Source organism: Castor canadensis, chromosome 10, assembly GCF_047511655.1.
Source record: "Castor canadensis chromosome 10, mCasCan1.hap1v2, whole genome shotgun sequence".
Classification (NCBI taxonomy): Eukaryota; Metazoa; Chordata; class Mammalia; order Rodentia; family Castoridae; genus Castor; species Castor canadensis.
The window spans coordinates 58,169,847-58,182,161 of record NC_133395.1 but is presented as its reverse complement, the minus strand read 5'-3'; the positions used below and the strand labels follow the sequence as shown (position 1 = coordinate 58,182,161).

Sequence of the window (12,315 nt, the reverse complement as noted above, 5' to 3'; positions counted from 1 at the left end):
GATGAGTGAGTCCAGGTAGAATTCTGAGTTAGAATTCAGCCCTAATCCTGCTGTAGATGCTGATTTTATTGGGACATATATTAGTGGTCAAAGAGTGACCCCATGCTCCCCCCTCAAATTACACACATAAGTGGTACCATGTAGTTAGTAATGTGCTGAGTACAAATCAAGAGGATCCACAGTACATATTTTAGTTCTTAACTAGTATCTTGATATCAGCCCATGATCTCTGTGGCCTCATATAAAATATTTTACAATAATTTTATATACTGACAATTGGTGTGTGGAGCCATAACTTGTACCAAGTGAAATTCATGACCAGTTTAGCTACGGTGACAAGGGGGAGCATGTGAGACTAATTTATCATTAGAGCTGTACCATCTCAACTTTAGTCAGCAGTGCTCATGAGAGCCTTTTAAAGCTGGATTGGGGAAGAATATGATTTGATGGAGAAGAACTGAACCCTCACCATTAAGCTCTTGTAAAATAGCTCCTTCAAAATGTCTTCTCTGTATAATTGCATTTTTGCTCTGTGTGAGGACATGCAGCTTTGGGGGAAAATCAGCTAGGTTATTATATCAGGACTCCCAAATGGTTAGATGACCCTTCAGTGAGAAAACCTAAAAGGTCTTTGGTTTTTTTATAAAATTGTTTGGGCTTCGATTCTATTGAAAAGTGACTGGGAAAGTCATTCTATGAAATTAGTCTTTAATATTTGATGAATGATTCAGTCTTATGGGCCTATATGGCCATATCAGTTATGCTTCTCAGTAAGACTGTCTTCACATGGATGGTCATTAAGTAAACTTTTCAAGATGACAGTTCAGTTCTTCTGTCTTATTTCCCAGAAAGAAAAATAATGGATAATGTCTTCATAACTAAAAGGAAAAGGAAAGGGTACAACACAGATACACACTTAAGTACACACACATGGCACACAACATGCAGCATGTACACAAGTTTTTTTAAAAAGTCAACATAATTTAATGGCAAAAAGCCACATTTCAGAGGCCAAATGACAGGAGACACTTATTGCTAAATCCTCACGATACTTTCATGAGAAGTTGGGAGGAAATTATAATTAGGTCCTTAATATTTGGAAAAATTTAGGCAAAGGGATGCTGAGAAGTATATTGAATATCATGTTATTGATCTGAACTAAAAGACCAGAACTTGCTCAAATATTTTAGCTCAGGGAATTGAACCTGAAGCAGTAGAGTGATATGGACAACGCAGACACTGGATATTCAGCATCCTTCTGGATCCAGATGTTATTTCCAGTCTACCTATAATGAGATAGTGCTGCTTTTAACCATAGACTTAGAAAGCTCTGGCCTCTCCCCAGAGAAATGAGACTGTCTGACTCTTCCTTGGATCCCTCCTTCCTACCACACACTCCCACACCCCACTCCCTCCACACATACCTACCTGCTGCTGGCAAATGCCAACTCCCTCAAGACAGAGTGGTCAAGGGAAGTCTTCCTATGGAAAGGCAGCATTTGGCAAGGGCAGGAGCTTTTCAGTGAAATTGTCCCTTTGGCTTCTTATCTGGCTTTTGGCTCTGACCTAGATAATAAATGAAAAATACACAGAAATATTTTTAAGGGCTGGCAGAGTGGCTCAAGTGGTAGATCACCTGCCTAGCAAGTGTGAAGCCCTGAGTTCAAATACCAGTACCACCACCACCACCACCAAAAAAAAAAAAAAGTATATATATATTCTTTCAATGAATGAATGGTTGAATAAATAAAATATCTTTCATGACTCAGTACATATAGACAACTTTAAAATAAAAAAAAATCACCCACCTAGAGTGAGGACTTCCAACATTTTCATATAGTGTAAGAATTTCATTATCTAAATAAAACATGTAAATGTTCATTTAGCTGGGTTTATACTGTATATACAATTTTGGATCCTGCTTTTAATTTAACTTTATATCATAAGCATTTCTTTGTGTTATAAAAACTTTCTTTGTTATCATCACACATCTGTTCTATAAAAAAGGATGATTATAGAGATCAAGGAGAGAATAAAAAGCCGAAGGAGAAAAAGATGAACACTGAAGATGGAAGAATAATTATCCTAATTATTACTAATTTGCATGTCTTAAAGGCTGATAGGAAGAATGCTCAAATAAAAAATTAGGAACTAGTACAAGACCAATGAAGCTACTTTATCACATTAATAAAATAATGAAAAGATAGTTGTTAGCAATATTTAAATATATAATGTATAATATTTAAATACCAAGAAATTGTCTTTGTGCAATAGTAAATTACATGGCAAGATTAACATAGTTTTGTTAGACAATAAAAGGAAAATCCTTACATTTTCCAATGATAACCTAGAGAAAATACATACAAAGTCACTCATACAGTGAGTACAGTGTTCTTTGTGTGTGTGTGTAAGTACAGTATTCCTAACATGGCAGTGTGGTTTCTGATATTAGAGTACCCTTGTTAACAGCTTTAATGAGGCCATAGAAAAAGAGTAATCAGTAGATTTTAATGGTAGAATGTACATTGCTTAAACAATTGTTCTCCCCACACAAAGATTATTCTCAAGGACAAAATAAAAAAGAGGTAGCATTCAACCTCTAGTAAAGTATTTTGTATTTGTAGGACATCGCTATTGATAGCAACAGTCCCTCCCTTTGCTCAGAGCTACCTCCCATTTTCCAGTTACAGCCCAGTGGGGCAGGTGGGTGGGGCACAGACCTGGGCTAGAGCTGGGATGAAAGAGCTAAAATAAAGGCCTTGAGAGAAGATTGTGGCTTATTGTGAAGATGATGGGCTGTGGAGTCAAGACACAAGCTGCATGCCCATCCAAAGATTGTCACATTTGTGTCACACAGACTGTCTGGGGTTCTCTTTCTCTATACAGTGGGGACAATAAAATCTACTTCTTATAGTAGTGTTTATGAAATTGGTTATCATTTATTACTCATTTTTATATTAAGTATGTTTCTATTTGCCTTTTTTTGATCCTGGAATTGTAGTTCATTTCAGTAGTGGTTCTAGTTTCCTGATCTTGTTCATATTGTCTTTATCATTAATCTATTGGACTTGTGCTATGATAAGCCAAAATAGATTCTTTCTATCCTAGGTCTTGCCATTTGACATTTAATAAAGCTCATAGTCAGAACTGATTATACTCTTAAGTATTTATTAAACAAAAATTCCTTCAATAACTATTTTTATTGAGAACTTAAAATGTGCCTAAGCACTATATGCCAAATGATATGTCTAGAAATTAATAAATCCTGGGCATAAGAAAGTTCAAGATAAAATTGTCTCATGTTCTTAGGAAAAGACTTAGGCAAATATAAAAAAAGTAATAGATCCAGCTAATGAAAATGTGGACTTCTGGGTGCAATATGAGTCAAAGACAATGTAGGTTTAATTTCATATAGCTTCCTGATAGGGAAAGAATATAAATTTAAATACTGGAAAGTCAGAGTAGAAGAGTAATTAAGAGACTTTATTTTCATCCCATGAATTAGCTATATAATTTTGAGTAAGAAATCCAACTTTTTTGGTCTTTAGTTTCTTTATCTACAAAATGGAATTCAGGGTTCACAAACTAAAAAAAAAAAAACAAAAATAAAAAAACCCCCACTACCACTAACAGCAAACAACTTTCCCATAGAATTCATGGATTTGAGAGGAAATCACAAAAGAAATTATAAATGATTTTTATTTATAAAAATATAAAATATTTATATTTTAAAATAACACTTGAAAGTTTTGCAAAGCAAAACTTATGGGTAATAAGAAATATAATGGTAATTACTGCTAATTAGAATAAAATGTATAAATATAAATGGATTTATTTAAATATAAGACAAAATGAAAATGAGCTACATGAGCAATTCAAAAGCTAGTAGGTAAAAAAAATTATGAAATTAGCAGTTGGAAATTAAGGGAATAGAAAAAATAACAGTATAGATAACAACCCACAAGCTGTTTTTTAGAAATAATCCAGAAAGGCAATTTATAGAAAGAAAATTATGGGCTAATTTTGCTTATGAATTTAGATGTTAAGTAGTGACAAATCATGTAATTCTGACTAATGTGTCATTCAAATCACTCAATAGTGTATCAGATCACAGTCATTAGAAGATCAGCTTAGGTCTCAGTGGAAGACAACAGTGATGTAAAAACCATAGGAGTATAGGTTCTGTATGCTTAGACTTGCTTTTTTTTTGTTTGAAGAAGGTGCCTGTGCTCCCCAATTCAATAAAAAGTAGGGTGCCAAGACAGAGATAAAGGTGGGTCCTTTAAATACAAAGGTGTTTGGCCAGTGGTTAGCCCTTTACTTTCAGACACCTTTCTGACCATTCTTCAAACAACAGCAGGGAATGGAGAGTTCCACATTAATGTTAAACACTATTCTGATGCAGTTTTATTTTTCTTTTTTGTTTTGGTGGTATTGGGGTTTGGACTCAGGGCTTTGCACAAGACAGGCACCTTTACTACTTGAGCCATGCCTCCAGCCCTTTTTAGCTATTTTCAGGCAGGGTCTTGCATTTTTGCACAAGGCTGGAATCAGACCACTGTCCTCCTACCTATGGCCACAGTGTGTAGGTGGGACCACAATGTGCACCACCATCTGGCTTATTGATATGGGGTCTTAATAACTTTTTGTCTGGGCTGGTCTCAAACCATGATCCTTCTGATCTCTGTCTCCCTAATAGCTGGGCTTATAGGCACAAGCCACCATGCTGGGCTCCTGATGCATCCTTTAAAGACTTCTGGACACTACCTCAGTTTTCTGAATTAAGTACTTTTCCCAAAACTGACCCTATTGTTTTACCTTTAGTATTTATTCTTCGACAACCTAATTATGCCAGATGACTGCTGCTTGTGTAAGTACAATACAATATAGTGAAATGCATGACTATAATCAGTGTGATGATCTATTATGAGGTATTGAAGGTACAAGTTGAGTTTTCTGTTTCACATTAAAACTGATCGAGATTTAGGTGAGTTCTTAGTAAAAGTTTGTAGGTAGAGAGACCTCATTAAATCAACAGCAATCAATTCTTCATTAACTTTGCTATTAGAAGAAAGCACTGGTGGATTTCTTCCAAAATAGTGGATAAACTGTAATAGACTTTGAATTAAATTGAATGGATTTCTTCCCACTCAATGGATTTGCCTGCCTAACCTCTTTCTTTTCTTTGGTCTAGACTAAATTTTGAATGATTTCATATCCCTGTGCACACATTGTGGTGTGGAACTGATGGATCTGATTGGCGTGGAGAGATTCAAGGGATCTCAGGATGCAAATGGGAAATTCACTTGCAAATAATGGGGTGATGGTTACACTCAAAATACTGATAAAAATGCAATTCAATTTGTTTATAGGACAAACAAGGCTAAAATGGTCACCTATGCTCCTTGTAAAGAATGGAATTTAGGCATATATTTATTTACAAAACTTTCTCCTTATGCAATATTCTGTGATTATATATAGATATTGACCTGCCATGGAATAGAACTGAGTTGTGCCTGTATGCAACTGGTGGATTAAGAGACTTTGCAATGATGTAGAAGTCTCTGATTATCTTCAAAGGGAAACTGTCTTTGTTGAGACTTCAACCAAATTGTCCCCCCAGCCCTGCTTTGCACTTGTTCTCCATTTACAATAAGGCTATGTGGATATAACATTGGGAGAGGTTCAGGAAGGTTGCCTCCTTTGGGCCTTCTTTATATATACATTATACATATACATATATATATATATATATATATGTATATATATATAAATATAATACAGACATTGCTTTATTCTTTGCATGATTGTTTGCTATCATGTTTTGTTTGTTTATTTATTCATATGTGCATACATTGTTTATCAGGGAACAAGTAGCCCCAAGTAGTCCTTTAGTGCATTGTTATTGTCCCTGCTTTCTGCTAAGTTTTGTGTATTTTTTCTGGTATTACTAGCAATATTGTTAAATTTAGTTATACCACAAACATAATCTTCATTTTCTCCTCCCAAATGCCTCCCATCCACAAACAAAACAGTAAAAACTCAACAATTAAAACAGCTAACAAAACTTACACACTCACTCAGAACCACTTGTCTTACTAAGAAGCCATAATTGCAGCTTTTACGTCTGTACCGGGTCCTAACTACATACCCATTCCCCAGCAGATGTGTGCCTTTGTGAGGCCTTATCATCACAGTTCCTAAACCGTATCACAGCCATTAGTTCACATTAAAATTACTCTTACCTAATTTCCAAAGACCTGAGTTGTGCCTGTATGCAACTGGTGGATTAAGAGACTTTGCAATGATGTAGAAGTCTCTGATTATCTTCAAAGGGAAACTGTCTTTGTTGAGACTTCAACCAAATTGTCCCCACCCACACCCCTGCTTTGCACTTGTTCTCCATTTACAATAAGGCTATGTGGTATAACATTGGGAGAGGTTCAGGAAGGTTGCCTCCTTTGGGCCTTCTTTATATATACATATATACATATATACATATATATAGATGACAATTTTGTCTCTTGAAGAACAGCTAGTAGATATTCAATTAATGACATCAAAGTTGGATTATCTTATCATACCTAAGCCTAGCTTTTCTAAGGAGAATAAAATGTTACATTTCCCATCTTCTTGCCCTTACCTATATAGCAGCCCACAAATTATTATAGAAATTTGGTTAATTCTATTTACTTTGGAGGGAAGGTCATATTTTGACTTAATAAGGTAAAAAATACCTGCAATATGCCTCATATGAGATCTGTCATTGTTTATATTTGTGAAATGTTGAATTTTTTTTTTTCATATAACTAATTGATGTCCTTTGTTTTTATCCTCTACATTTTTGCAGCAGTTCTATTCATGAGATACAACTCATCATGCGCTTAGGTTGAGCAAACTAGCAAATGGTGTTATTAGTTGACTACTGTGGCACAATTATCACAAAGAAGAAAATAAACCATTATAATTGGGGGTTTCATCGAAGTGAAGAGGGTTGTAATTTCAACTTCTGAGGTACAGTGAGGGAAACAGGAGTGGAGGAAGGGGTAGCATGGAGCAAAAAATAATGGGAAGAGAAGGAGAATGGGGACTGGTGCCTATTAAAAAATCTATTTCGCATTCAAAGTTTTTTTGTTTTGTTTTTGGCAGTACTGGAGTTTGAACTCAGGGCCTCCCAACTGGTAGGCAGGAACTCTACCACCTGAGCTACTCAGCCAGCCCTTTTGCATTTAAAGGATTTGTAGAGCAAAGACATTTGAAAATGTTATGGCCTGAGTCTTAAATGAGCTACACATCTGATACAACTAGTAATAAGATGAATGCTAACTTAATGATTTATTAGGACAGAGTCATTGCCAAACACTGCCAAAGGCTATTCTCTTTGGAGATTTTAATAATGCAGAGTTGGGTAGAAATGGTGGTCTGCCTCCTCTAGTTTCTATAGATCTAAGAGGCTATGGGGCCCAAATCTCCCTGTTCTCCCAAAGAAAGGGCACCATAAGGAAGTCCTTTTAGTCATTAGTATGTATTCATTCAAAATATATTTCAACTACAGAATAATTATTAGTAAAAAAAGAATTTATTAAAAAAGAACACTGAATTCTGTACCAAATATGTACTTAATTTTGAAAACACATTCATCATAATCAGCAAGGTAGCTTTAAAAAAAAATTTTTGGTGGGACTCAGGTTTGAGCTGTCTTTGAGCTTGCAAAGCAGGCACTCTACTGCTTGAGCCACACCTCCAGTCCATTTTACTGTGGTGGTTATTTTGGAGATGGGGGTCTTTAGAACAATTTGCCTGGGCTGGCCCCGTACAGTGATCTTTCCAATCTCAGCCTTCCAAGCAGCTAGGATTACAGGTGTGAGTCACTGGTGCCCTGCTAAGGTAACTTCTTTATTTTACCCTTAGTTGTATAACTGAAAGTGGTTTTTAACTTAGTAACAATCATAAGTGAGAGAAATTTCTTATGGCAAGAAATGCAAAAATAATAGCAATTTCATTAGATACTAATTCTCCAAAATGGATGTTTCGACCAGTAAACTAGCAAATGTTTTAGATATATCAACTAAGTCAACTTAAACTAAAATGGATAATTGCATCTGAAATTACTCTATTCATGGTAGGCTTCATATGAGCTCTATGACTACTCATGCCAAAGATTACCAGGTAACTCTCTTAGAAAGTAGTCTGAAGCTCATCTGACTGGAAGATGCACACAAATTCCACATATCTTTACATGGATGTTAGAAATTCATTTTCTGAATCCACAGAAGCTAAGGATTCCAGTCCTAATAATCCATATTTAACCTAACATATACACTCTCTGTAAGCAAGTGCAAAGCTGTCAGAAAAGGTGATACAAATTCCACTCCTATCTTGTTACCATTTTCATTGAACATTGCTTCTAACGAAAATGCTTTGGAATGATGGTCCATGAAAAAGAGTAGTCAGCATGTTATAGGCTTAGGTTGGGCAAGGAGAATTTTACAGAGATCAAATAAAGAACACAGAAGGAAATTTAATACCATTGGATGACCTTGACCAAAATTTTAATAATGAGTTTGTCTTCCAATTCTGTAATCTCCAAACCTACTGTTCTTAGAAACATGAAAAGTCCAGCAGTAAAGTTAACAATGTTACTTCACATGTGGGACTTAAGCAATTCCTTGTAAGTGTATATTATGCCTCTGCAATATTCTTGGAAAAATAAATAAAACTTGGCTCCTTTTTAAAGATGCTTTTTATCATATATCAAAACTTGTTTTTATCAAATAATTTAGGTCTGCACGATGGTAACAAAAATTACTCCCATTTTGTTCAAAATCACGATAGCTGTAATTTAACAACCATTTTTGTATGTCAATCATGGAGTTAAGTACTTCTTTCAAGACTTCAAACTTATACCACTGAGTTGGCATTATTGTATGGTCTCATACTTGTCTATAAATAACTGGGGCAAAACAGCACCTGGATTTTCTCTTCTGGTTTTTGGTGGCAAGCTTTATCAGTATCTTTGCAATTAACTTTATATTTAACTCAGTGAAGAGGCCGACTCAGCATACATTTAATTTTCTTGCGTTTGACAAGTGTATATTTACATTGCATATAATAATACAAATCAATTTTCTTGGGTTTTTCCCCTTAAATCACACCTTAGAAACTGCAACATTTCCTCTTTACATATATATATGTGGCATATGTCATATATAAGATACATGATATATATAGATATATATACATATCTTTATCATTAATATAGGGCTGATGGCATGGCTCAAGTGGTAGTGTCTGCATAGCAAGTACAGAGCCCTGAGTTTAAATCTCAGCACTGTTAAAAGGAAAAAAAAATTACATAAAAAGGTTCTGTTAATACCTTCCATGTGTAAGTGGTACTGTTATTTTTAAATTTTTGTGATAATATCGACAGAATTTTATTGTGTGCTTCTGACATCAATTTAGCTTGCATATATTTAAGATTTTCTTTTTTTTTTTTTTTTAAAGATATTTAAATCAGAAAAGATTCCAGCTCTGACTACTGATTTTCTGGGGTTTTTTTTCTATAATGAAATTAACTGGATATGTCAATCGGAATATGTTACTAAAAGCTGTTTCATCAATTTTCTTCTGAAAGGTATGTTAGAGGAGAAAATGAATTGACCAAAGAAAAATTCCATTCTGCTAAGGAATATCTCAACAGCCATTCCTTTTGCCTCATGCTTGCTAAGCAGATGTTCTACCACTTGAGCCACTCTGCCAGGGCCCATTGCCTCTTTTTTTTTAAATTTAATGGTAGTTGCGGGGCTTGAACTTAGGGCTTTGCTCCTCTAGGCAGTTGCTCTACTGCTGGAGCAATTCCTCCAGCTCTCTCTTGAGCCTTGAGTTACATTTCAGTGTTTGTTAACTTAATCTTTGAATACAAAGGATTAATGATTGTTTTGATTTGCTTATGTGGCTTTACCTGGTTGTTATTCACTGTAGATGGAGGTCTCAATGGAATTATGATATAAACAGATAAATGTGTTTATTTCTATAACTTTAAGTGTTAAAAAAGATGTACAAATATAAATGGATATTTAGAAAGAACATGTTGGAAAACTATTATTTTTCTCTACTGTACAGGCTCTCATGTTCAATAAATGCTAATTGCTCAAATTGGAAGACATTTACCTTGTCCTATACACCTAACATTTCTCATTTATGTGTGATTAAAGCCTTTTTTCAAGCATTTGGCATCTGTTTTGACAGTGAAGTATCATTCAACTCAATCAAATTATTGTTCTGTTCATTTATATTCAGTTCCTATGTGGTCACAATATTGTTTCTAAAGTGTACATTTTTCTCAGAATGTCTCTACATTAGGAGCAAATGGTTCCCATGGATTCTTTGGAGATGTCTAGTCAAAAATTTAAAACATGAGTCTTCTGTAGAAATTTAAACTGGGTACTTGAGCTAGCAGGAACCTGAACTAATATGTGTTGGTGGTAGGTGTGAAGGGGTGGAGAGACTGCCAGTATTTTCATCTTAATCCCACCCTGCCCAAACTCTAGGACGGCAACCCCTGTACCTCACTTTCTTCACTTGTACAATGGAGCAAAATTAAAGCTCCTACTTTATACAGTTGTGAGGATTAAGTGAAATAAAATGCTTAAAGCAATTAGAACAATGTGTAATATATAGTAGGCATTAAGCATTAGCTATCATTGGGGCTATCTGGAGGGCTATTTGATTATAGCCTTTACAAAACCTAAATTAACAAGCTATTTCTTTTTTTCAATGTCACTTTCTAGTTCTGTAGCAGAAATTAGAAATGATTCTTTAAGTTATGAGAAAATTCTACAAATTAACACATTTATAAAAATTAAGAAAGACTGTAGAACAATCTATAATATTTACATTGGTTCAAAAAGTCTTTTATCCTCTTCATATAGAAGAAATGCTCTTTGCAATTAGTGTGTATGGCATAATTTTCCTTGGCATTCAAAAACATTAAAAGGGCCCGGCACCTGTAATCCTAGCAGAGATCAGGAGGATCGTGGTTCAAAGCCAGCCTTGGGCAAATAGTTTGGAATACCCTATCTTGAAAAAACCCAATACAAAAAAAGGCTGGCAGAGTGACTCAAGTTGTTAAGAGCTCCTGCCTAGCAAGCATGAGTCCCTGAGTTCAAACTTCAATGCCACCAAAAAAGAAAAAATCAAGACAACAAAAAGTATTAAAAGAACACTAATTTCAACACATTTTTGAATAAGAATTGTGTTTAGAGTTCAGACTTTTTCAGAAAAATCCTCCAACACAGAGGCATAGAATCTATGAACCATGAGCAAGTTATTTCTCTGTGATTTCTCACTTCTAAAATGAGAATAATGCCTGCTCACTCAAAGGGTAGAATCAAATGAATGTGCATCTATCTGTATATCTTCTGAACTGTAAATTCAAGTTTCTGTACTTTTTTGTTTTATAAGAATTATCTCAATTAAGGATGTAAAATTAAACATAAACATACTTACATTGAAAATTTAACAAATGAGCCAGATGCCAGTTCTCATGCCTGTAACCCTAAGTACTCAAGTGGCAGATATCAAGAGGATTGTGGTTCGAAGCCAGCCCAGGCAAATAGTTCACAAGACCCTATCTTGAAAAAGCCCATCACAAAAAAGGACTGGTGAAGTGGCTTAAGGTGTAGGCCCTAAGTTTAAACTCTAGCACTGCAAAAAAAAAAAAAAAAAAGAAAATTTAACAAACACTGCACAAATCAGTCAGTTATAAGCTAAACTATACTCACTGAAACTTGAGTGAAAGTTCCAAAATACATATTTTTGTAACATTTTCAATAGTCAAATACACTTCTGGTTGAGAAATTAAAAAATTATATAGAGCAAACTGATTAATAACATACTGCAAAAATCTCCCTGCGTAAGTTTCTTCATATGTAAAAAATGATTTTTTTCATGTTTATGACTCAAATTTTTTTCTCATTTTGGAAAAGTTACAAGCGAATAGCCAGAATAACCATTGAAATGGAAAGCTGGCATGTTTCTTTATACTTTCCTCTTTAGTATCTAGCTTTGCCCCTCAGTTATTCTGGGTGAAGGTATTTTTTCCTGCTCCTCCAGGGCATTACTACTGGACAATTACTTGGTTTTAAATATTAATGCATTTTCCACTTCTCACAAAAGGTACACTGTGTTATAATACTCAGTAATTTTTCTATTTTGTGGTAGAATAAATATTAAGCATAGCTAAATACACAAGGCTGATTTGGTATACTGCAACAACCAGATTTAAGTGAAAACTGAAGTACAGGCAAATGTATT

General features: G+C 34.7%; 1 long non-coding RNA gene across 1 annotated transcript; it reads right to left on the bottom strand.

Moving 5' to 3' along the window:
- Positions 1 to 901: 901 nt before the first annotated feature.
- Positions 902 to 11,837, bottom strand: LOC109697733 (uncharacterized). The gene is made up of 3 exons (XR_012436221.1): positions 11,509 to 11,837; positions 1,429 to 1,566; positions 902 to 1,286 (listed from the first exon to the last, which is right to left on the bottom strand). It is a non-coding gene; the product is annotated as an uncharacterized lncRNA (long non-coding RNA).
- Positions 11,838 to 12,315: the final 478 nt, after the last annotated feature.